The sequence below is a fragment of the Mesocricetus auratus genome, unplaced genomic scaffold, assembly GCF_017639785.1.
Source record: "Mesocricetus auratus isolate SY011 unplaced genomic scaffold, BCM_Maur_2.0 Super-Scaffold_100025, whole genome shotgun sequence".
In the NCBI taxonomy this organism is placed as follows: domain Eukaryota; kingdom Metazoa; phylum Chordata; class Mammalia; order Rodentia; family Cricetidae; genus Mesocricetus; species Mesocricetus auratus.
Window position 1 is genome coordinate 25,095,623 of NW_024429206.1, and position 24,421 is coordinate 25,120,043.

At 48.7% G+C, this 24,421-nt stretch overlaps 1 protein-coding gene across 3 annotated transcripts in view; it reads left to right on the top strand.

The window, feature by feature from the left end:
• Positions 1–7,575: 7,575 nt before the first annotated feature.
• Mlxipl (MLX interacting protein like) overlaps positions 7,576–24,421 on the top strand; it is a 51,724-nt gene continuing 34,878 nt past the window's right edge. For all 3 annotated transcript variants that reach the window (XM_040731409.1, XM_040731407.1, XM_040731408.1), the window contains exon 1: positions 7,576–7,713. The gene's annotated coding sequence lies outside the window, so the exon portion shown is untranslated. The remainder of the gene's footprint in view (positions 7,714–24,421) is intronic.

The window sequence follows — 24,421 nt, forward strand, 5'->3', positions numbered from 1 at the left end:
TGGTCCTTCTGTGTCCCTCTTCATACAGAGTTCCACTCTTCATCCTAGAAAGAAACCTGTCTGTCTCCTCCCCGCCTCTCAGAACGCTCTCTGCACCTGCTCTTTGCCCTGGCTTCCCCTCTGCCTCCAGGAAGAGCAACCTTTCCATTCAGAGGTCAACACAAGCAGATACAGCTTTGATCTGAGGTCAACTCCCAGCTCTCCAGTGACTGGCTAGTCCCCTGCTCTGCTCCTGATGCCTTCTGTCCATCCCTCTTGTCCATCTTAGGTTTTGTTTTAACTGACTCCCTTTTATCCCCATCAGGACTTGTTTTCTTTGAGGTAGTCGGGGTGGAAACAGAGGACTAACCCATACAAAGTGCTCCGCTGCTGAACTGCGCCCTCACCCCCTCACTGGGGATCCTAGGCAAGTTGTTCTACCACTGAGTTAGAGATCGGCCTTTTGTTTCTTTTCTACACAGGATTTCATCATATAGGCAAGGCTTGCCACCATCTTCCTGCCTTCCCCTCTGAGTTCTGGTATTAGAGGTGTGAGCCATCGTGTCCCACTCGGCAATTTTTATTCTTGTTTGTGTGTTATTTTTGAGCAGAGCAAAAGTAAAGTGAGAAGCAATTTGAGAGTGGGAGGGGCTTCAGGGAGGAATACCTCCATTCCAATTTTGTTGTTGTTGTTTCTGGATTTTTTTTTTTTTGAGACAGGGTTTCTCTGTCTTAGCCCTCGCTGTCCCTGAAGAGCTAAAGATGGAATGAGGGGCACACACCTGTAACCCCCGCCCTCCAGAGGCCAAGGCAGGAAGAGCATGAGTTCCCACTCAGCTGGGGCAGGCAGGGTGCTCAGTGGATAAGGACTGGTTACCGAGCCCGAGGACGACCTGGGTTGAATCCCTGGAACACACGTGGTGGAAGGACAGAACTGACTCCTGGTCCACACGTGACGCTGTGGTAAGTGTGCAGACACACAGACACTGACACAGTTGCATGGACGGACGGACGGACGGACAGACGGACAGACACACCAACAGACAGGTTTTTTTTTAGATGAACAGAATCTAAGAGCCTGAGGTAAGGGTTGTTCAAGGCACGGTGTGGGCCCTTGAGTTTGCAGCAGTTGTGTTTATCTTCCCAAAGCCTGAATAAGTTGGCTTGGCCAATATTCCACCACAGGGAAGGGCGGGACTCGGGAAGCCCCTGAGTTTGTGCCTGCCCAGGGAAGGAAAGATGTCTCTTCAGTGGTGCAATCACCGGTAAGGTGTGTGTGCTCATCCACTCTCTGTAAACAACGGTACTGAGCCTCCAAAGCTACAGAGAAACCCTGTCTCGAAAAAACAGAAAACCAACAGTAACGAGACTCCCGGCGTGGGCGGGATGAAGTAGAATCCGGGCCAGGAAGGAAAGGGGTAAGTGAGACGGGGAGACCAGACAGGCTACGGGGTAAATATGATCAAAGGCCAACAGAGACATGTGTGAAAATATCACTATTGTACATGATTAGTATTTTCAAAAAACAAACCAAAGCAAAACTAAACTAAAAACTACGTAAGAAGCCAGCTACAATGGCGCAAGCTTTTAATTGTAGCATTTGGGGAGCAGAGACGGGCGGATCTCTGAGTTCGAGTCCAGCCTGGTCTACAGAGCGAGTTCTCAGACAGCCAGATCTACATAACAGAGACCCTGTCTCAAAAACAAACAAAAACTTAAAGAAACAAAAAAACAAAACAATTAAAAAGCCTGCTGGGTGGTGGTGGCGGTGGCGGCACACACCTTTGATCCCAGCACTCGGGAGGCAGAGGCAGGAGGATCTCTGTGAGTTTGAGACCAGCCTGGTCTACCAAGTGAGTTCCAGGACAGTCTTCAAACCTACAGACCTACAGAGAAACCCAGTTTCGAAAAACCAAAAAAAAAATTTTTTTTTAAAGCCCAAAGATGCTTAGCTATTTTCTCTTGTATTTCCTGTATAACGATTATTATTAAGAATAAAAAAAAGCATGGGACCAGAAAGATGGCTCAGTGCATAAAGTCCCTAGCCATGTAAAAGGCTGATGACTTGAGTTCATCCCCAGAACCCACGTAAAGGTGGAAGGAGAGAACCGACTCAAAAACATTGTCCCCTGACCTCCGCATGGGCACTGCTCGTCATACAAGCACCGGACTGACTGACCCTTTACCAACAGCAGAAGTGAGGTGACTCGGCAGGGCGAAGGCACTTGCTGCCAGGCCTGACAATCCGAGTTTGATTCCTGGGGCCCACAAGGCAGAAGAAGAGAAACAACTTCCATAATTTGTCCTCTGACCTCCATATAGGCTCCAGGGCATGTCTCACGTACTATGCACAATTAATTAATTAAAAGAAGAGAGAGAACAAGAGAGCATCATCAAACCAGGCACTCAGAACGTCCAGGAGACACCAAGCGGGGCAGCTGAGGCAGTCAGCTGGGGTTCCCCATGGAGATGTCTTCCCACAGCTCTGCTTCCAGCTTCTCATTTCTATTGCAGGCACAGTCTTTTTTTTTTTTTTTTTTTTTTTTTTTTTTTGAGAGGCTCTCACTGCATAGCCCTGGCTGTCCTGGAACTCTGAAGACCAGGCTGGCCTTGAACTCACAGAGATCTGTCCGCCTCTGCTGGGATAAAAGGCCAGCTAGTACCTTTATACTGTGGGGTAAGCACTGGTGGTGTCTGTTGGAAATGGGTCACCTTCCAGAGGAACCAGGTTCAGTTCCCAGCACCTGTGGGGGACAGCTTGAATTATTTAAAAGAAAAGAAACAAAGCGTTAATCATTTCTTTAAAGAAACTATTTTTAGATGTATTAGTTTTATTCTTTTTTTTTTTTTTACGAGACAGGGTTTCTCTGCATTGTTTTGGAGGCTGTCGGTCCAGCCCAGCCTTGAACTCACAGAGATCTGCCTGCCTCTGCCTCCCGAGTGCTAGGATTAAAGGCATGCGCCACCACCGCCTGGCTTAGTTTTATTCTTATGGGTATAGGTGTTTGCCTATGTGTGTGCCTGGTGCCTGCTGAGATCAGAGGGGAATTAGACCCTGATACTGAGTTACAGACAGTTGTGAGCTGCCACTTGGGTGCTGGGAACTGAACCCAGGTCCTCTGCAAGAACAGCCAATGATTTAACCACTGAGTCATCTCTTTAGTCTCTCTGTCTCCTCTCTGTCTCTCTCTCTCTGTCTCTCTATCTGTCTCTCTGTCTCTCTCTCTGTCTCCTCTCTGTCTCTCTCTCTGTCTCTGTCTCTCTCTCTCTGTCTCTGTCTCTCTCCTATTTATTATATTGTGTATACAGTGTTCTGTTTGCATGTATGCCTGCACCCTAGAAGAGGGCACCAGATCTCATTACAGAGGTTGTGAACCACCATGTGGTTGCTGGGAATTGAACTCAGGACCTCTGGAAGAACAGACAGTGCTCTTAACCTCTGAGCCACCTCTCCAGTCCTCATTGTGCCTTTCTTAGCCTTCTCTCCCAATCCTTAACTCCATAGTCTTTCCACTTCTGTTGCTACTAGTTAGTCTGCATTTCTAGATTTTTATATAAATAGATTGATATTGTATTCTATCTTTAAAGCCTGTATCAATTATGTATAATAATGGGTTTCAGCTGGGTGGTGGTGGCACTCAACTTTAATTCCAGCACTCAGGAGGCAGAGGCAGGCGGATCTCCAAGTGCGAGGCCAGCCCGGTCTACAGAGCAAGTTCCAGGACAACCAGGACTACACAAGGGAGACCGTCTCAGAAAGCCTAAACAAACGGATAACAATAATAAAATAATAAAACTGAGTTTCACCATGGTATTTTCAGGAGTGCGTGCAGTGCACCCCTACTCTCCCCGTCCCGCTTCTTCCCAACTGGCCCCCATCAGCTTTCTCTTTCTTGTTTGGCGATTCAATGAGTTTAATTGGGTTGCTTATAAGAGCATGGGTATACATTATATTTTTTCATGTGGCTTCTTTCTCTCTGAATTGCTTAGATTTTATCCACAGCAGAACATTCATCAAGCAGCTTCCTTTTTGTTTTTTTTCGAGACAGGGTTTCTCTGTATTGTTTTGGAGGCTGTCCTGGAGCTCTCTCTGTAGACCAGGCTGATCTCGAACTCACAGAGATCCGCCTGCCTCTGCCTCCAGAGTGCTGGGATTAAAGGCATGCGCCACCACTGCCCGGCTTGCAGCTTCCTCTTAAAGATTTTTTTTATTGTTTTAATTATGTGTAAGTGTGTGCGCGCGCGTGTGTGTGTGTGTGTGTGCGTGCGTGTGCGTGTGTGTGCGTGTGTGTGTGTGTGTGTGTGTGTCCACAGGGGTATACAGCACATGAGTGCAGGTGCAGCCCCAAGTTTCCTCTTCACCGTCATCACCATTAGCAGGTCTCACTGTGCAGCCCTGGCTGGCCTTAAACTCATGGAGATCTGGCTGTTTCTGCCTCCTGAGTGCTAGGATTAAAAGCATGCACCAAAAGCATAAACCACGTTTCTTCATTTGTACTGGCAGTATAGTATCTCTTTGTATGGATGAACCATTACTTTTTTTTTAACCTTTAACCTATTGATTGATATTTCTATGACTTCCTGAAGAAGTTTGGAAAAAAAAAAAACCTGCCATACAAAGGATATCAAATCAGTGTAAGGGCATATACTTTCTTTTATCTTTTAAAGATTTTTCTAATTTGTATTGATGTCTATGTATGTGACTGCCTGATTGTATGCCATGTATGTGCTAGTGCCTGCAGAGGCCAAAAGAGTGTGTTGAAGACCCCTGGAGCTGGAGTTATAGGCAGTTGTGAGTTGCCCAACATGGGTGGTGGGAACTGAACTGTGTTCCTTTGCAAGAGCAGGAAATACTTTTTTTTTTAGGGGTGGGTTTTAAGACAGGGTTTCTCTGTATAGCCCTGTCTGTCCTGGAACTCACTCTGTAGACCAGGCTGGCCTCGAACTCAGATTCTCCAGCCTCTGCCTGCCACATGCTGGGATTTCGGGCATGTGCCACCACTGCCCTGCTTGAGCCTGACTTTTTATGTCGATCGCACTGGGTCCTCGGGCTTCTGCAGCAAACGCCGAACCCGCTGAGCCATCTCCCTGGGCTTTATTTCCCCAACCTCTCCTGCTGTTGCTTAGACCGTCCCTGCATCTGAAACCTTCCCCTCTTCCCACCTTTTACCCTAACACTTAAGTTGCTAAAGGACCAGAGCATCCTCTCTAGCCTCTCAGGCGCTGCCTAGACGGCACCACAGTCATTTAAGATTTGCACATTCCGTGAAAGAAGGGACCAGGTTCATGTCCCAGCCCCCAGCACAGGATCTGCTAGCCTGCACCCGCAGAGACGCACCACCAAAGGCCAAAGCCCAGCCCTGCCACCTCCCATCCACAGGAGCCCAGATAAATCAACAAGCACCCTGTGCTCTGTGCTATTCCTTCTCTTCTTTCCTTTTTTCCATTTATATAGGCTTTCATGTAGCCCAGGCTGGCCTCGAACTCACCATCTCCTGCCCTCAGCTCCCTGAATGCTGGGATGACAGGCATGCAACACCATACTTGGTTTGTGTGGTGCCAGGGCTGGAATCCTTGACTTCGGGTGCTCTAGGCAAGGCACTCTGCCAGCTGAGCTGCAACCCCGGTCCTCTCTCTCCTTACTAGGAAAATGGGGAGTAGTCATCCACCGCCTCTGATTGCTGCTGAATGAAGTGAGTCTAACCCCGTGAAGGTCTGAGAAGGTGAGGGGGACCCCAGTAAGCTCCCTGCGCTGTGGAAATGGCAGGAAGGAGAAGCAGCCAGGTGTAGTGGGATTACACGGCTGTGTGATCTGGAAGATTGTGGGTTTGAGCACTACAAACCAAAATTGTCTCTCAAACAAGAACAAAAAGGGTCTTAGAAGATGGTTTCTGAGCCGGGCGTTGGTGGCACATGCCTTTAATCCCAGCACTCGGGAGGCAGAGGCAGGCAGATCTCTGTGAGTTCAAGACCAGCCTGGTCTACCGAGCAAGTTTCAGAACAGCCTCCAAAACAATACAGAGAAGCCCTGTCTTGAAAAACCAAAGAAAAGAAAAGAAGAAAAAAAAAAAAAGAAGAAGAGGAAGATGGTTTTTGCTGACTGACCTTAAGGATCCTTCCTCACACGAGGACACCCCACATCTCCCCATCTTTCATTGAGCAAGGGAGAATACTGGGTATGGCCAGCCCAGGTAAATGTGAGGGTTTTTGGTGTGTATATATGTGTGTGTGTTTAGAAGTAACTTGCTACATAGCTCTGACTGGCTTGGAACACATCATAACTTTCCTATGTCTGCCTTCTGAATGCTGAAACTCCCAGTGTGTACCAATCAGCCTGGATAAAATGTGAGTTTTAGATAAATGTAGTGAATAATATTTGATAATCCATAACATGCCTCCAGATAACTAATGAGACGTAGGGCCAGTGAGATTGCTTAGCTAGTGTGTGCGCTTGCTGCCAAGCCTGAGGACCTGAGTTCCACACGTGGTGGAAAGAGAACCAGCTTTCACAAGTGGCGCTCTAACTTCCGAGTGTGTGCCTTGGCAGGCATGTGCCCAATCACATACACATACATGCACACACACAGTAAGTGTATGTTTTATTTTATGTGAGAGTGTTTTGCCTGGATGTTTGTATGTATGTACCATGTGCACACTTTGTGTCCACAGAGGTCAGGAAGGAGCATCAGATCCGCTGGAACTGGAGTTAGGGATGATGGTGAACCCGTGTGGGTGCTGCAAGAGCAGCTCGCTTGACCCCTGTGCCGTCTCCCCAGCCCCCCTGTGATAACCTTTTAAAAGAGAAACACTGATACAAAATCTTTGTCACCAGGTGTGGTGACTCACCCCTGCAACACCAGTGGGGGCAGCAGTTCAAGGTCAATCCTCAGCTACATTGAGAAAGTTGCAGGTCAGCCTGGGCTCCAGATCCTGTTTCAAAAAAAAAAAAAAAAAAAAAAGGAGGATTTAGGGCTGGTGAGATGGCTTGATGGTTACGAGCGAGCACTTGGTGCTCTTGCTGAGGACCTACCGTCAGTTCCCAGCACCTAAGGGGAGGATGTTCCAGGCAGGGTCTGGCTAAGAGGAAAAGGGAACTGGAGAACAAGGACCCTCCTCAGCGGAGGGTCCAGGATGCAGCTGACTCCCTGGGGCATAGTTAGGGATCAGTGAGTATTCCGGAGCTGCAAACAAGCGGAGCCTGCAACCCTGACTGAGGTTCAAATAGGACCTGGGGCTGGGGTGGTTGCTGAGGTTCTTCCCACGCTCCCCTTGGCCCCGTACCTGGGGCTCCTCCCTTCTCGCACCCAGCCTACAGTTTGGGACCCAGACACCAAGCCCCCGGGAGGCGGCGGTTAAAGGTGAGCGGGGCACGAGCGGGGCTGCAGAAGGTGATTGGCAGGCGCCCGAGCCCACGGCGAGCGCCACCGCTGCTCCACAGGCCACCACCCGGAGGAGCGGCTGCCATCCACGTGCTAAGGAGAGAAGGAGGCACCGGACCAAGGGGCAAAGGACACCTCGGAGAGGGAGGGCGGGGGAACCTGCAGCGCCCAGCCGTCCACACCCCAGTCTAAAAGCCGGGCCTCGTGCGGGCACAGCGCACGGAGCCCTCTGCCGCCGGCGCTGGGAAGGCGCGGGGTGAGGCCGCGGCGGCCCGAGCATCTGCAGCCCCGGGGAGACCCGAGGCCCAGGAGCCGAGCCCTGCCCGACGCCATCTGCAGATCGTGTGGAGCTCAGGTGAGCAGGGGAGGTCTTCAGGTGTCAGAGGGACATAGATGCCTTGTGCAGGAGGACTCAGGGCCCCCGCCACACCTCAGTTGCCACCGTGTGCAATGGTGAGGGGCCATTCTTAAATCACAACTGGAGTGGGGGGCTCCCACCCTCCGTGCCCCCCAACTTGCTCATGCGCAGAGCCAGTGGGGAAAGAGGCAGGCTCAGACACCAGAGAGGACTGGGCATCAGGAACCCTACTCTATCTTGCTGGACCTTTTAGGATCACCCAGGCTCCCTGGGTCACCTCCTGGGTCCTCCATGCTGGGCTGGGATAGGATGGTGACCTGGTGAAGGGGGGTCTGGCTGGATTCAGGGAGGCAGGGGGGAGGGGACAGATGCCCGGGTGGGGCCTGTGGATTTCCGGTCACCCAGCTTGGTAGCAGGCAGGGGCTAGGAACTGGTTAAAGGCCTGCCCACTTGGTGAAGCCTGGAAGGGCCCGAGTTTCGTGTTGACTCTCAGCCACTGTATCCTCAAGTCTGGCTCTTGAGGCCACCATGGTGGGAGGGGTGACGGTGTGGCTAGGTATGGGCTGTTTCCGTCTTTAGATTCTTGTGTTTGTCAGGGTTTTGTGACCTTGGCCCTTTTCTGGGCCTGGTTCTTCCTCTGTGACACTGGAAGCTTCCTCCAGGGCCACCTGTGTGAACACAGGACAGAATAAAATGGGACACCTTGGGGGGAGAGGGCAGGCCATCCAATCAAGGTCCCTTTGTGTCTCCACAAGGGGTTTTTACAGGTCTAGTCCAGGCTGCTACCCTACCTAAGAGCTTGGTAATTCCCAGCAACTGGCCTGGCTCTACTCCTGCCCTGGCGCCCGGATCCAAAGGAAGGCTCAGTACAGCGGGGTGGATGGTGTGTGCCTGTAATTGCAGCACTTAAGAGGATGAGCAGGATTGATAAGTTTGAGGCCAGCCTGAGCTGCAAGGTGAGACCCTGTCTCACAACAAACAAACAAACAAACAAGCAAAATGAGACCTGGGACCATAGCCAGCTGGTAGAGCACGTGCCTAACATGAACAAAGCCCGGGAGTCCATGCCTGACTCTGTATGAACCAGGTGCGGTGGTGCATGTCTGTAATTCTAGCACTGCGGAGTAGCAAGGGTGGAGGCTAGGATCCAAGATCATCCTAGGCTGCATAGCGAATGTGAGACCAGCCTAAGATATGAGACCTCGCCTCAAGACAAAACAACAAAGAACAGTGAAAACTGGCCGTGCCTGGTGGCACAGGTCTGTAATTCCAGCATCACGGAGGCACAGGCAGGCAGATTTCTATGAGCTCAAGCCACTGACCTGGGAGCTGTAGTGAGAGTTCCAGGCCAGCTAGGGCTACATACTGAGACCGTGTCTCAAAAGAACACACACACACACACACACACACTCACACACACACACACTCACACACACACACACTCACACCACCACTACCAACAACAACCAAAAACAAAAACCAAGGACTGTCTTTGGCCAGAGAAAGAAGGAATGGGAGCCAGGCTGTGGTGATGCACACACCTTTGATCCCAGTACTCAGGAGGCAGAGGCAAGCAGATCTTTGTGAGTTCAAGGCCAGCCTGGTCTACAAAACGAGTTCCAGGACAGCCAAAGTGACACAGGGAAACCTCTTTTACATTGACTGCAAACCAGGTACCATGTGGGGCTTTCCTTGGCCCCGTTCCTCCTTCATGACCACCCGGGACCGAAAGGATATTATCTATACTTTGTAGTTCACGAGACAGAGGCCCAGAGAGGTCAAGGCAGTGACGGAAGGTCACACAGCCAGAAGCAGGAGAGCTAGGATGTAAACCCGGGCAACCTGATCATAATGCCGTTTTCTGCTGCCCCTGCTGCCTCTGGTTCTTCCACTGTCTTCCTCTGGCTCCACTCCACCCGGCTTTATCTGTAGAAACACTGTAGGTAAGAAGTGCCGACTCTGTCTTGGCAGGCTGTGTAGATTAGACCCTAAGAGTCCATGTGCCGTGCTCCGGCCTCCCCCACCTCCCCTCTCTCCCTATCCACATATCCTAAGCCTGAGACTCCAGCAAGGTGGCCCACGCCTGCCTCTCCTCTTTGAGGCTGATGATGTTGACACAGGAGAAGAGTGTCGTGGTCCCCATCCCCGTCCCTGTCGCCATGACACTGATAAATACCAATGTGTCCCCTGGGCTAGCCCAGGATACAGGTTCAACTTGGCAGCCTACTTGGTGACTAGGGTCACCTCAACTTTTGTTTCCCAATCAACCTTGCCAGCTATGCGGCCTGAAGTGGTTTGTCCCGTAGTCCCATTTTCCATCTTGGTCCAGCGTGGCCTGATGCCCTGAGCTATTCATCCCAGAGGGGAAAAGGCTGACCCGGCTCCAGCCGGCTTCAGAGACCCTTTCCATCCCAAGTCCCTTCGAGAAAGCTGTCAGACCGTCTGTCCTCTAGATACCCTTATTTCCAGGTTCTATCAAGTCGTATTATTACTTTATGTTTTAAATTATTGGTGTGTGACATGTGTGTATGTGCATGGCACGTGCGTGTGGCCGTCAGAGAGCGACTCTTTGGAGTTTCTCTCTCCACATTGTGGGCCCCAGGGATTGAACTCGGGTTATCAGGCTTGGCGGTTGGTGCCTTTACCAGCTGAGACACCTCCCTGGCCCTATTTTACTTTTTGTAACAGTGGTGTTAGTGAATGGCAACATGGTAGCCACCGAGGAGGCCTAACCAAACTCAAAGCCACTGAGCGCTCCTGAAGTGTGTTCCTTCTCCTTGCCTAGTGGAGCCCGAGACCGTGCAAGGGGAAAGTGCTTCCATCTGTGCCCTGCACCCCATAGCTCTGAACCAGGGAACCCCAAACCATAAAAACACATTATCTAACTCCATGGCTGTGTCTGACCCTGTTCTTCCCAGATACATGGTGACTTGGGATGGGGCAACTTGGACTCTCACCCATCTCAGGGTCCCCCGTTTCTTCTAAAAAGTGTGTACAGAATCCACCCAGGCACATGGGGAAGCTAGAGATAATGTCTTCTGATAATGCCCAAAGGAAGAGGCTGCACTTTGGAGCATATCTGTTGAGTGACCTCAACTTTTCCACCTGGAAAATGGACAGATTGTAACCATAATGTCTGTGCTGTGTCTTCTGGATCCTAGTCCCTCTCTCTTTCTCTCTTCTCTCCATTTTCTGTCTTTCTCTCCCTGTCTTCATCGATCTGGTTGTTTTTTGTTTCTCTCCTGACCACTCTGTGTTCATCTCTCTCTCTGCTTCTCCAGCCTTCTCTCTGTGTCTCTCTACTTCTCTCTCTCTGTCTCTCTCTCTCTTTGATCTGTCTCTTTCTTTGTATGTATCTCACTCTCTCCATCTCTCTGCCTGTCCCTCTTTTTTTAAATATGTCTCTCTCTCTTTCACTTTGTCTCTCCCTGTCTTTACCTCGGTCTCTTTCTCCTCTCCTCTCTGTCTCTCTTGGTCTTTCTGCCCTTCCCCCTTTTTTCTCATTTATCTCTCTCTCTGTCTTTCTCTTTGTTTTTCCTCTGTCTTGCAATGATGCACAGCCTGGGGCATGGAGACTATGCCTTTTTCCCCTGGGGAGACTGCTGGGAGGAACCCGAGACTGGTCAGTCTCCCTTGCCTACTTTTGAGGTTTGCTGGCCCAACCTGCCAAACTTCCTGCACAGCAGTGGGGGAGCACCTGGTTGTCACAGCTCCTCTACCAGAACCAGGGCATCGACTTTCTAGCCCTGCTCTGGTACAGGGGTCCTCCCAGCTTGCCTGCTTCACAATGGCCTTCCCCTCTGTAAATAGCAGGTACCCACCGTTGGGCTCAGCCCTGCATAGACTCACGTGGTACATAATATTGGTGAGAGGAAGCCAAGAGATGGGTCATCCTTCCGTTCCCAGATACACATCACTGTCAGATGTGGCAGGCCTGAAACTGGGGGAATAGCACTCTCCGTTGCTGTTTTTATTGTTTACCGCTCATTTTGAAGCTCTGGCTGGCCTCAAACTCACAGAGATCTGCCCACCTCTGTCTCCTGAGGGCTAGAGTTAAAGGTGTGCACCACCATTGCCTGGCACAGTACAAGTTCTTTTTTTTTTTTTAAGATTTGTTTGGAGCATTGGTGGTGCATGTCTTTAATTCCAGCACTTGGGAGGCAGAAACAGGTGGATCTCTGTGAGTTCAAGGCCAACCTGGTCTACAGAGTGAGTTCCAGGACAACCTCCAAAGCCACAAAGAAACCCTGTCTCAAAAAAAACAAACATAAAAAGATTTATTTATTTATTGTATATACAGTGTTCTTCTTGCAATGTATGCCTGCAGACCAAAGGAGAGCACTAGGTCTCATTGGGGATGGTTGTGAGCCAATGCGGTTGCTAAGAATGAACTCAGGACCTCTGAAGAGCAGCCGGTGCTCTTAACCTCTGAGCCATCTCTCCAGCTCTCCAGGTTTATTTCTTTACTTATCTATTTGTGTTGGGATGGGTGTTTTGGTGCATCTTTTTAAGGGGGCTGTTGAGAAAGGGTCTCCCAAAGCCCTGGCCTCAAACTCATTATGCAGCTGAAGCTAGCCTCGAACTCCTAGCCCTCCTGCCTCTACCTCCCAAGAACTGGGATAACGGGAGCACACTAACATGTTCAATTTCCCACTTTCTAAGACATTTCCAGAGTTGCTCACGTTAATGTGTGAAACTTGCTGTGTAGCCCAGGCTGACCTGGAACTGACAGTCCTCCTGCCTTGGTTTTCTGAGTGCTGGGATTGCAGGCATACGCCGCCACACCAGGCTTGACCAAAACTTGTCACGTCTGCTGCGTGGCCTGTGTCCGAGAACGTGCGGAGGGTGTCGGGGATTGACAACACAGAGACTCGTTCAATGATATAAAGAAAACTTTAAACAGGCTCCAAAAAGGTTTAAGAAAACCTCCTAAGAAAAGCTCCCACCAGAGAAGCTTCTGCTCTCTCCTCTACCCTGGCTGGTTCTGCTCTGACCCAGAGGTGGATGTGTGTGGGTTTTTGAAGGTGCGGTTAGTCTTTGGACAAGGTCGAGGTCAGGGCGGTTTTTGTGGGAAGGCCTTTCCCAGGAACTTATTGTATCATTTTTAGTAAACATGTTTTTACTAAACATTGTCTTACAGCTGCCTACTCCCAGGCAGAAGGGGAAGTGGGTCTCTGCTCAAGGTCTGGTGTTCCCACAATTCACCCCTTTTTATTTTCAAATGAGGCACTCCTGGCTTAGGTCAAGTAGGGTCACCCTCCCTTTCCCGTCTTTGGGGGACCTTGAACCCCTGTTTTAGGTGGGAGGGGTCTTCCCCACAGGTTGCCCGTCATCGGAGATACCCCAACCTTAAATCATCTGTAACCAACCTTCATGGCTATCGGGATTGCCATGGGCTAAGCTAAGCAATACTTGGTTACGGATCTCTTGCCTCTGGAACAAGGCACGTTTGAGCTCGGCATAAAGCCAGAATGCCTACCGCCACTGCCACCATTTCCAGGACCCCCATTGACATAGCGCCTCTCCATTACCATACCCATCACCAGATCTGGGCCATAACATTCTACCAGCCTTCATCTGTTACAAGGGTAACCCGCATGTGATTTACATTTACAATTTGATAAAGTTTCCAATCGTTTCAAGATCTTCTCAGGAAAGCATTTAGAAAGTGCACTTGCACAGATACATTGGGCACAATCATTGATGTTACACATGTAGCATTATGAAAAATATGAACAATAGTTGTCGCATTAGGACAAGTTGCATTTCTCCAGAAAAATACAATGGCCTAGTCGTGATTCTAGAAACAGGAACCATCAAGTCTGATATTTCAAGTGACTATGTCCTGTTCAAATACTGAAAAGAGGCTTTTGCCACTCATCATAGTCCATACCAATGTCCAAATGCTTTAAATGGGTCCTTTTTTCTCTGTTGGCTTCACGATGAAAACTCATGGGTCCGGAAGGTTGATGCAGCAGGTCTGTTGAGAAACTGGAAATCTCGAACCGACTGTTTTCTTTTTTTCTTGGGCTCTAGATTCGATGACATCAAGGGTCAGGAACACTGATTTAGGAGATCTCACTCAAACTGGCTTAGGTAGGCTCCCATGGTCTCAGGTCCAGTTTTTCTCTGCTCCATGCATCTCACTAAATGGTCTGACAGCTGCCGAAGCTTTATTCTTTTCCTGCAAGAAAACACAAACATGCCCTCGACCCCAAATTAGGGTCTTCTCCACTGTCTAGTGCATGGATGTCTCCATTTGACCTGAGCAATGGTTGCTCAAGTTCCATCATGCCAGAATCTGTCTGAAGCTCACTGGCATTCACATTATAAAATTTTTAAATGAGGAGTGTATTATTTGATGAGTCATGTGGGGACTGGGGGCATTATTCCCCCATTTTTATTTTGTAAAAAAAAATTTCTTTTTTGAACTGTTGAAGCTGGACCATAACAGTAGAAGGATTTGTCTACCCTCCTTGGTTAACTATCTAGGTAAATTGGGATTACTACTTAGATTATTTGTAGATGCCCATTAAAAGGGACATATCCATTAAATATTTCCCAAAAACTTCTGAAAATCACTCAAAGATTGTAAACTATACTGTGTCCAAATAACTTTTGAAAATTATTGGAAGTCTGTGAGTAGTCTTTCCCAATCTAACCTGTAGAGCTCTCACTAGCTGACAAGGCCTCGTTTGCATCTTAAATTTTTCTGTTAAAACATTAACAGACTGGCTGGATGTTCCTTTTGGCTATATATAAAGCAATCTAGGTAGCTTCTGAACTATTTTTTGAAGGGATTTAAGTATCCTTTTAATCATATAAGCAGTTCACACTCACACGTTCACAATCACATTTCATACATACCGGTGTGGCCACACCATACATTCAGAACATACATGCATCTTTCAGTCATCCTTTTTCCCTAGGTCATGATTAGTCTGTTGCAATGAAGCTCCCTTAATTGAAATCTATGTAAAAGAACAACTCCAGCCAATCCTTGAATTAAAAGGGTTAAAAAGTCCTGTATGTTCTTTATCATTCCTCCATTTGAGCTACAGTCATGGGGTACAGCCGTACATACTCCTTGTAACTCTGTAGATGCAAGGTGGAGAGGCCAGGCTTTTGGCCAAAAGTTTTTAGAGATGACTCACAAAATAGAATTTAAATGTAAACAAAATTTTTTATTCCATGTACCTTCGTCCTTTTCTTTTTCTTTACTTAATACCAGTACCTCTTTACTGTTACCAAAAAAAAAAATTTTGAGTCAGGGTTTCTCTGTATTGTTTGAGGCTGTCAGTCCAGCCTGGCCTCGAAGAATAGTACTGGACTGTCCCAAGAGTAGTCCGACCGTGCCTGGGGGCAATGGCCCATGCACCCCAGTAGGGAGGGCCTGGATCCCCATTTCTGGTGTTAGGATTGCCCGGGCAGAGGGAGTGAGGTCCAATCCTGCACTCCCTGAGGTGGCTCTAAGGAGGTCTGAGATATGAAGGGGTTGCTCTGGGGGAGAAAATGAGTCCTGCCACTGCCCAGAGCAGGGGTCATTGCCCCGTACACATTGGTTTTGGGGCCCTGGGGCGGGGCCCTCCTCCCGTTTCCCTGATTATTATTAGCAGAAAGGAAATTTCCCTCCCTGTCAGTTTTAGAGTAGCAGTTATTGGCCCAATGATATCCCCTTCGACAACGGGGGCATAAACCAGGTCTCTTGAGACCCGTAGTACTATTTTGAGGGCACTCTCTACGGAAGTGTCCCTCCCTACCGCAGCTAAAACATGTTTTTCTCCCTCCCAGGGTAGGTCTTTCTTTCCCCACTTGGGGCCAAATAGCAGCAGCTAACACTTGGCCCTGGATGAAGTTCCCATCAATGTCCCTACAGATCCGGATATAGTCATTTAGACTTTTATTGCGATAGGGGCGAAGGGCTTCCTTACAATATTTATTTGCATTTTCAAATGCCATCTGCTTTATGACTGGCATCGCAGGCCCAATGCCCCCAAATATTCTTTCTGCTACCTGACTGAGACGGTCTACGAAGTCTTGAAAAGGTTCAGAAGGTCCTTGAAGGACTTTGGACAGATGATCCCCTCCTCCCTTGGAAGGCAATGCTTTCCAAGCCCCTTGGGCCGCTGCTGCCACTTGGGCATAGACTGTGATGTCATATTGCATTTGTTGCTGAATGGTGGCGTATTGACCACTCCCGGTAAGCATCTCCACATTTCTCTGGGGCTGTCCGGCCTGTGCATTCCTTTGGGCTGTCTGGCTGCATCTTTCCTGAAACTCACCTCTCCAAATCAAATAATCTCCCCCCGACAGAGCTGCTCTGCAAAGCTGCTGCCAATCGCCAGGTGTCAAATTAAGAGACGCAAAAGATTCCATTAAGGAAAGTGTAAAGGGAGCCTGTGCTCCATAATTTAAAGTTGCCTCTTTAAGTTGTTTTATATCCTTAAAATTTAAAGGGTTATGATGCCTAATGACCTGTCCAGAATTGTTCGGATCTGGAACTTCCATTACTGGGGCCACCACCGGGCAGCATTGGACCCCTCCTCTGGGTCTTCCCTCCAGGTCTGAGAAGGACTGGGTTATCTCATAGGAGGAGTCCCTTTTTTCAGAGTATGGGGAAGGGTTTCTCTCCCTGTCCTGTCTTTCCTTAATTAGAATCTTTTTAGTTCTTTTTTAAGGGCCGCGATCTCAGCAAGTAACCGTTCCTTTTCAGACTGTGAAGAGTCTGAGTCTGAGCTACTTCCATTTTCTAGGTCTGATAGAGAAGGATATAACCGATTCTGACCGGAGTCCTTCTTTTTGGGTCGTGCCCGGAGATGTCTACCCGTTTTTTTGTTGTTACTAAGAGACTCCTCCTCATCCTCACTAACAATGGAGCCTCTAGTTTCAGTCACGGTCTCTTCATCATCACTCTCTGCCCCTGAACTCAAGGAGGCTTGAGTCTCAGTCTCTTGTAACTCTAAAAAAGCCTCTTTTGTGTCCTGAACTACCTGGCGGTGACGAACCTTATCTGTCAAAAGTGCTCCCCTCACTAATCTCCATAAGGAGAATGTCGTAGGGGGCAAGGACTCAGATCCCTCTTTTCGTAAAAGTCTATGAAGATCACGGCGAACCTCCTCCCAATCTGGAATATTTAAGCTTCCCCCAGTAATGAACCATGGACTGGCTCGTTCGATCGATTTTAGAAAGCCTTCTAGGGTTTTAGACTTGACTGCAGTCCCATGTTCTTTAAGTAACTTTTTTAGTTGATACTGTAATGATTCTAGCTTCCCGGAACTATTCCCCATAGTTTCTTAACCCCGTCCACTTACCTTGCTTTCACGATCTCGGTGGGACCTCCAATTGTCACGTCTGCTGCGTGGCCTGTGTCCGAGAACGTGCGGAGGGTGTCGGGGATTGACAACACAGAGACTCGTTCAATGATATAAAGAAAACTTTAAACAGGCTCCAAAAAGGTTTAAGAAAACCTCCTAAGAAAAGCTCCCACCAGAGAAGCTTCTGCTCTCTCCTCTACCCTGGCTGGTTCTGCTCTGACCCAGAGGTGGATGTGTGTGGGTTTTTGAAGGTGCGGTTAGTCTTTGGACAAGGTCGAGGTCAGGGCGGTTTTTGTGGGAAGGCCTTTCCCAGGAACTTATTGTATCATTTTTAGTAAACATGTTTTTACTAAACATTGTCTTACAGCTGCCTACTCCCAGGCAGAAGGGGAAGTGGGTCTCTGCTCAAGGTCTGGTGTTCCCACAAAAACTTGTACGATTTAGATGACTGGGTGCTTTGATTGGACCGACAGATAAATCCAGCAGGCAGGCAGCTGCAATGTTTGGCTACATTATAATGGGGAATATGTCTTTGCTTTTTAAAATTCCTGGTGACCCCAGATAGTTTAAGCATGAGTGCTAGCTAATGGAGACCAAGGTCCAAGGTGAGTGGTTAGATTTTATTTACTTTTTATCCTCTCTCTCTCTCTCTCTCTCTCTCTCTCTCTCTCTCTCTCTCTCTCTCTCTCTCTCTCTCTCTCTTCCAGACAAGATCTTACTGTGTAGTGTGCCTCTGGCTGTGCTGGAATCGACTATGTAAACTAGGCTGTCCTCCAAGTCACAGAGATTCACCTTCCTCTGCCTCCTGAGTGCTGGAGTTAAACGTAATCACCACAATGCCTGGGTTACATTTTCAACGATTCTCCAGCTAACGCATATGGGGAGGGGCAGGATGAGACGCTGGTGGCTGAGTTCAATCACTGTACCAGGCAGGCTTCTTTTCTTTTTTGTTACTGTAACAAAATACCAAGACTTCTAACAATATAAAGCAAACAGCAGGGGCTGGAGGCCTGGGTCAGCTGACTGGGTGCTTGCTAAATAGACAAAGCCAGGGGCTCCATTCCCAGCTCCACCTAACCCTTTGTTATGGCTGGTGCAAGCACGTGTGTGTGTGTGTGTGTGTGTGTGTGTGTGTGTGTGTGTGCTGCACGCGCGTGTGCGCTCATTGGTACACTAACATGGTGAAAGTGTACACACATGGCAGTCATAGGACAACTTTTATGGAGTTGGTTCTCTTCTGCCTGTATGTGGGTTCTGGGAATCAAACTCACATCTCCAGGCTTGAAAGGCAGCCCCTACCAGCTGGCAGGGCTCTACCCCTCAATGGGAGATTCTAGGCAGAGCCACCCCAGGCTGCACTATGAGGGACACGGGAGCCAGGCTTTTAGGCAGAACCTGGATGGGACTCGCTGTGTGAGCCAGTGGACTTAGCAGCTCTGTGGACTTCTGGACAGTAGCTCACCCCAGCCAGCTAGTGACCTACCACTTTGGTTCCCATCCCCGTCAGCCTCCGCTTCCCGGTTCCATCCCATGTGCTCTCCCTGATATCTGTGTATCTGATTCCCCTTAGTCTTTGTTTGGCAAGCGAGCTTTTTCGTTGTGTGCCCTCCCTGACCCCTAGGCTGCAGGTCACTGCATTCACTGGCCTCCGCGTCTGGGGTATTGTTTCTGTCCCCTCTCTGGTCTCTGCTGGGCATGCATCATTCTGCCTGCTGAGTTGCAATGGGGTGGGAGTCTTGGAATAGCACACGGGCTTCTGAGCTCCCCCTGGGCCTTCCTGGGGGTCTGATTGCAATAAATAGGTCACATGCATGAGGGTGGGTGTTTGGGCGGTTCACATGCATGTGATTGGGTGTTTGGGCAGCAAATAGATGAAGAAATGGAAGAATAAATAAACTGGATGTGCGGTGCTTGTAGTTCCAGTATTCTGGAAGTAGAGACAGTAAGATTAGGAGTTCAGGTCATCCTTGGTCATTCCAGGCTAGCCCCAGCTACACAAGACCTGCTGAGAAGGGGAGGGGTCAGTAATATGAGAAGGGGAGGGGTCAGTAATATGGCTCAGTGGGTAACGGCCCTTGCCTCTGCCTGGGTTTAATCCCCAGAACCCACAGTGGAAGGAGAGAGCAGCCTCTCAAAAGTTGTCATCCGACCTCATGCACACCATGGGACGGAGTGTGCACGCACAGACACTAATAACAGCAACAATAATGGTAAAGTTTAAAGGGGAGAATAGGTAAACATATACATGGAAGTATGGATTGACACCTGGACACAAATTGCCTGGAAGGAGACCGGTGGGTGAATGGAGAGAGATGGAGATGACTGGATGAAGCCAGGAGCGGTGCCTCACGCCTGCCTGTGATGCCAGCACTCAGGAGGTGGGGGCGGGGGGGGGGCGGAGAATGAATATGATTGGTGGTTGGGTTGTGACGGATGGATAGGTGGGCTGGGAGATGGTGGGTAGACTACCGGAAGAAGAATGGATGAAGGAGCAGGATGGATGCTCACTTGGCTGTTTCGCCTCGTCTACCCTTCCTTCTTTGCCTCCTCAGCCCCCTTAGCCTCTCAGAGAGCCCAGGGATCAGCGTTTTTCAGGAGGGACCAGAGCAGCCTACGTGGAACAGACAGTGCGGTTGCTGCTGGTTTCAGACAGTCTCGCTGTGTGGCCTCCTCCTCTGTCTCCCAAGTGAGGAAATTGGCTTGAGATGCTTTTTACTTTTTATTTTATTAAATTTTTTGAGAACAGGGTTTCTTTGTGTATTTTTGGCTGTCCTAGAACTCATTCTGTAAAACAGACTGGCCTCAAACTCAGAGATGTGCCTGCCTCTGCCTCCCCAGTGCTGAGACTAAAGGTGTTCACTTTTTGCCTTTTATTTTACTTTTAATTAATTAATTTTTATTTTATGGCAGCGGTGTTTTGCCTGCATGTGTGTCTGTGTGAGGGTGTTGGATCCCTTGGAGCTGCAGTTACAGACAGTTGTGAGTGGCCTTGTGGGTGCTGGGAACTGAACCCCAGCACTCTGGAAGAACAGCTCTTAACTGCCGAGCCATCTCTCCAGCCCCCAACATTTTATTTTATTTTAGACAAGATCTCATGTAGCCCGGGCAGCCTTTGGAATTGCTGTGTAGCTGAGGATGACCTTGAACTTCTGATCCTCCTGCCTCCGTCTTCTGAGTGCTGGGATCACAGGCTTGTGCCACCTCTTCCAAGTTGATGTGATGATGGGAACCAGTTACAGGACTTCGTGTGCCCTAGGCAAGCCTACAGCCAACTGAACCACTCTCAGCCCCAAGCTCATAAGTTTGATGGAACAATTGGATATTTCTGTTATGCAAATTAACCCAGTCTGACTTCCTTTCTTTTTTTTTCTTTTCTTTCTTTCTTTTTTTTTTTTTTGTTTTTTTACAGACAGGGTTTGGAAGAGCAGTCAAAGCTCTTAACCTCTGAGTCATCTCTTCAGCCCTCGGACCTGGTCTTATGTAGCTAGAAAGCTTCAGGGAACAATAGCTCATGCTTCTAATCTCAGCACTTGGGAGGAGGAAGCAGGAGGATTGTTGTGAGTGAGTTGGGGGCTGGTCTAAGCTATACAGAGAGTTCCAAGCCAGTGGGGATTAAAGGTCAGGGTCTGTTTCAAAAACCAGAGAGAGCCAGGCATTGGTGGTGCATGCCTTTAGTCCCAGCACTCAGGAGACACAGGCAGGCGGATCTCTGTGAGTTTGAGGCCAGCCTGGTCTACAGAACTATTCACAGACCCCTGTCTCAAAAAACCAAAAAAATTATTAAATAAAGTAAATAAATTAATTAAATAAGATAAACAAAAAGGGAAAAAAGAAACCCTAAAGCAAACCCTCTCAGCACTCCTGTGACCTTCAGCAGAGCCTCTGGTCCTGTCTGCAGAGTGGATGCAGAATGGATATAAATCAGGAGGCTGTAGAGGCATCAAAGATGCCTTCGATAATAAACAGTCTGTAGACACCACCTGTTTCTCAGGAATCCTCACTGCATCCCTCTGAGTAACTTGACCCACAGGAACCTTGATTTTCCCTCCTGTAAAATGGACATGGAAACGTTAACTACACACCTCCTTTAACAGGGTGACAGGAAACAGAGTCATGTATACAAGTCCCCATTTTTGCCGGGCGGTGGTGGCGCACGCCTTTAATCCCAGCACTCGATAGGCAGAGGCAGGCAGATCTCTGTGAGTTCGAGACCAGCCTGGACTACCAAGCGAGTTCCAGGACAGCCTCCAAAGCCACAGAGAAACCCTGTGTCGAAAAACCAAAAAAAAAAAAAAAAAAAAAAACCAAGTCCCATTTTTGTTCATTTTTACGTGTTTTACCTGCCTGCATGTTTGTGCACCTCATGTACCCCTGGCACCCCCAGAAACCAGAAGAGGGTATCAGATACCCAAGAACAGGAGTTACAGATGGCTGTGATCTGCCATGTGGGTGCTGGGAATTGAACTCAGGTCCTCTGGAAGAACAGCCAGTGCTCTTAACCTCTGAGCCACCTCTCCAGCCCCCAAGTTCCTATTTTTTATTGAGATATAATTTATATATTGTAAAATTCATCATTCTCTTTTTGATAAAACTTTGAACTGTATTTATTCAGTGTGTGTATTTGTGTAGGCGTGTGTCAAGGCACATGTGGCAATCGGGACAACTTTTAGGAATTTGTCCTCTCCTATCACCCTGTGGGGTCTGGGGATCAAACTCAAGGTCTTCAGGGTTGGCAGTGAGGGCCCTTACCCGCTGAGCCGTCCTGCTGTCCTACCCCTCTCTCATTTTTCCATAATGTCACCCGTTTTTTCAATGGTTCTTGGTGTATTCAGGGTTGTGCAACCACTTCTGTGGAATTCAACAAGTTTCATCAGCACAAAAGGAAGCCCACATCTGTGCCGGGTGCCAGCTGTGGCAGTGATCCACTGTGATCCCTAGGACTCGAGGTGGAGGCTGGGGGATGAGAAGGTCAGAGTCGTCCGCAGTTACAGCACATTCTATGACAGTCTGACCTTTAAACAACAGACAGCAACTCTCCCGGACGGACACAAGGAAAATCATATCTGTGCTCTCTCAGCTTCTGATTAGTAGCCCATGGAAAAGAAACCCTGTATAAAAAAAATGTAGTCCTGGCTCTCTATATAGACCAGGCTGGCCTGAAACTCAGAGATCTGCCTGCCTCTGCCTCCTGGGTGCGGGGGTCAAAGCGTGCACTTCTGCTGCCCGGCTTCATTTTTTTTTTAACTTAAACAATTTTCTTTAGATTTCTTTTTATTTTATGTGTATGAGTGTTTTGCCTGCATGCATGTATTGCACCATGTGTGTGCCTAGGGTAGAAGGCATCAGATTCCTTGGAACTGGAGTCATAGGTGTTTGCTAGCCACCTTGTGGGTGCTGAGAACAGAACACAGGTGCTTAAGAGTCATCTCTCCAGCCCCAGTCTTCCCTTCCAAGTTACAGTTTCATTTATTTAGTGTGTGTGTGTGTGTGTGTGTGTGTGTGTATGCACACGTGTGCACTCGAGAGTGGCTTGGCACATATGGAGATGAGAGTGTAACTGTAGAAGTTGGCTGTCAGCCGGGTGTTGGCGGCACATGCCTTTAATCCCAGCACTAGAGAGATAGAGGCAGATGGATCTCTGTGAGTTCGAGACCAGCCTGGTCTACAGAGCGCGTTCCAGGACAGCTTCCAAAACAATACAGAGAAACCCTATCTCGAAAAACCAAAAAAAAAAAAAAAAAAAAAAAAAAAAAGAATTGATGGATGGGGCTGGGTATGGCGGCTCCCACCTTTAATTCCAGCACTCAGGAGGCAGAGGCAGGCAGATGGTCTACAGAGTGAGTTCCAGGCCAATCAGAATTATAAAGTGAGGCCCTGCCTTTAAAAAAAAAAAACCTGGAAGATGGCTGGGCAGTTGATGTGATAGTGATATTGTTGTCACCTCAACACTCAGCAGGATCTAGATTTGCTTTTGCGATGAACCTGTGGACATGTCCAGGAAGGGATTCTTTGGATTTTGTTCGTTGAGATAAGACCCATCCACTGTGAGTGGCTCCAATCCCTAGCTGGGATGCTGGACCGCACAAGTGGTTACCAAGCAGCAGCATCTTTCATGTTCTCTGCTTCCTGATGGAGGGTGTGATCAGATGCTCCAAGCTACTGCTGCCTGGACCTCTCCTCCATGACATGACAGTGCCTTTGAACTATGTGCCAGAGTAAACACTCTCTCCCGTAATTGACTTTTGTCAGGGTATTTCATTCCAGCAGCAAGAAGAGTAACTGAGACACAGTTGGAGGGACAGATGGATGATAGAGAGATTGATCAGTTAATGAATGGGTGAATAATGGGTGGACAGATGAGGGTGATCTGGTAGACGGTAGATAGACAATGGGATAGATAAGACGACACGTGGACAGATGGATGGACAGATGGATAGACAATAGATGGCAGGTAGATGGTTAGATGGATGACATGGTAATTTGAAAGAAAATGGCCCCCAAGGGGGAATGGCACTATTAGGAGGTGTGGCTTTGTTGGAGTAGGTATGACCTTGTTGGAGGAAATGTGTCACTGTGGAGGTGGGCTTTGAGGTCTCATACATGCTCAAGAAGCCACCCAGTGTCTCAGGAACTTCCTGCTGTCTAAATCAGGATGTAGAACTCAGCTCCTTCTCCATGTCTGCCCGCACGCTGCCATGCTTCCTGCCGTGACGATAACGGACTGAACCTCTGAAACTGTAAGTGAGCCACCTCAATTAAATGTTTTCCTTTAGAAGAGTTGCCTCAGCCAGGGGTGTGTCGTGGGGTGTCACACACCTTTAACCCCAGCATATGGGAGGGAGAGATAGGTTGATCTCTTTGAGTTCAAGGCCAGACTGGTCTACAGAGTGAGTTCCAGAACGGGCTCTGAAGCTACAGAGAAACCCTGTCTGGAAAAACCAAAGATAAAATAAAAGAGTCGCCTTGGTCATGGTGTCTCTTCACAGCAATAGAAACCGTAACCAAGACAGACGGACAGTTGGTAGGTGGTGATCGGGTTGATGGGCAGATAATGAGATGCGTGAGTCAGGTAGATGACAGTAGATGCACAGATAGCCAGATGCGTGACGGACAGAGAGCAGATGGATGACTGGGGTGGACAGACGGTGCAGACAGGACATAGGGGGATGCATGATGGATGGGTGGACAGGTGACTGATGTATAGACAGATGGTGGGTAGACAGACGAAGAATAGGCGGGCAGATGGGCACAGCATAGCTTACAAGATAAATGTGAAAAACTAGCTGGGCGTTGGTGGCACATGCCTTTAGTCCCAGCACTTGGGAGGCAGAGGCAGGTGAATCTCTGTGAGTTCGAGACCAGCCTGGTCTACAGAGCGAGTTCCAGGACAG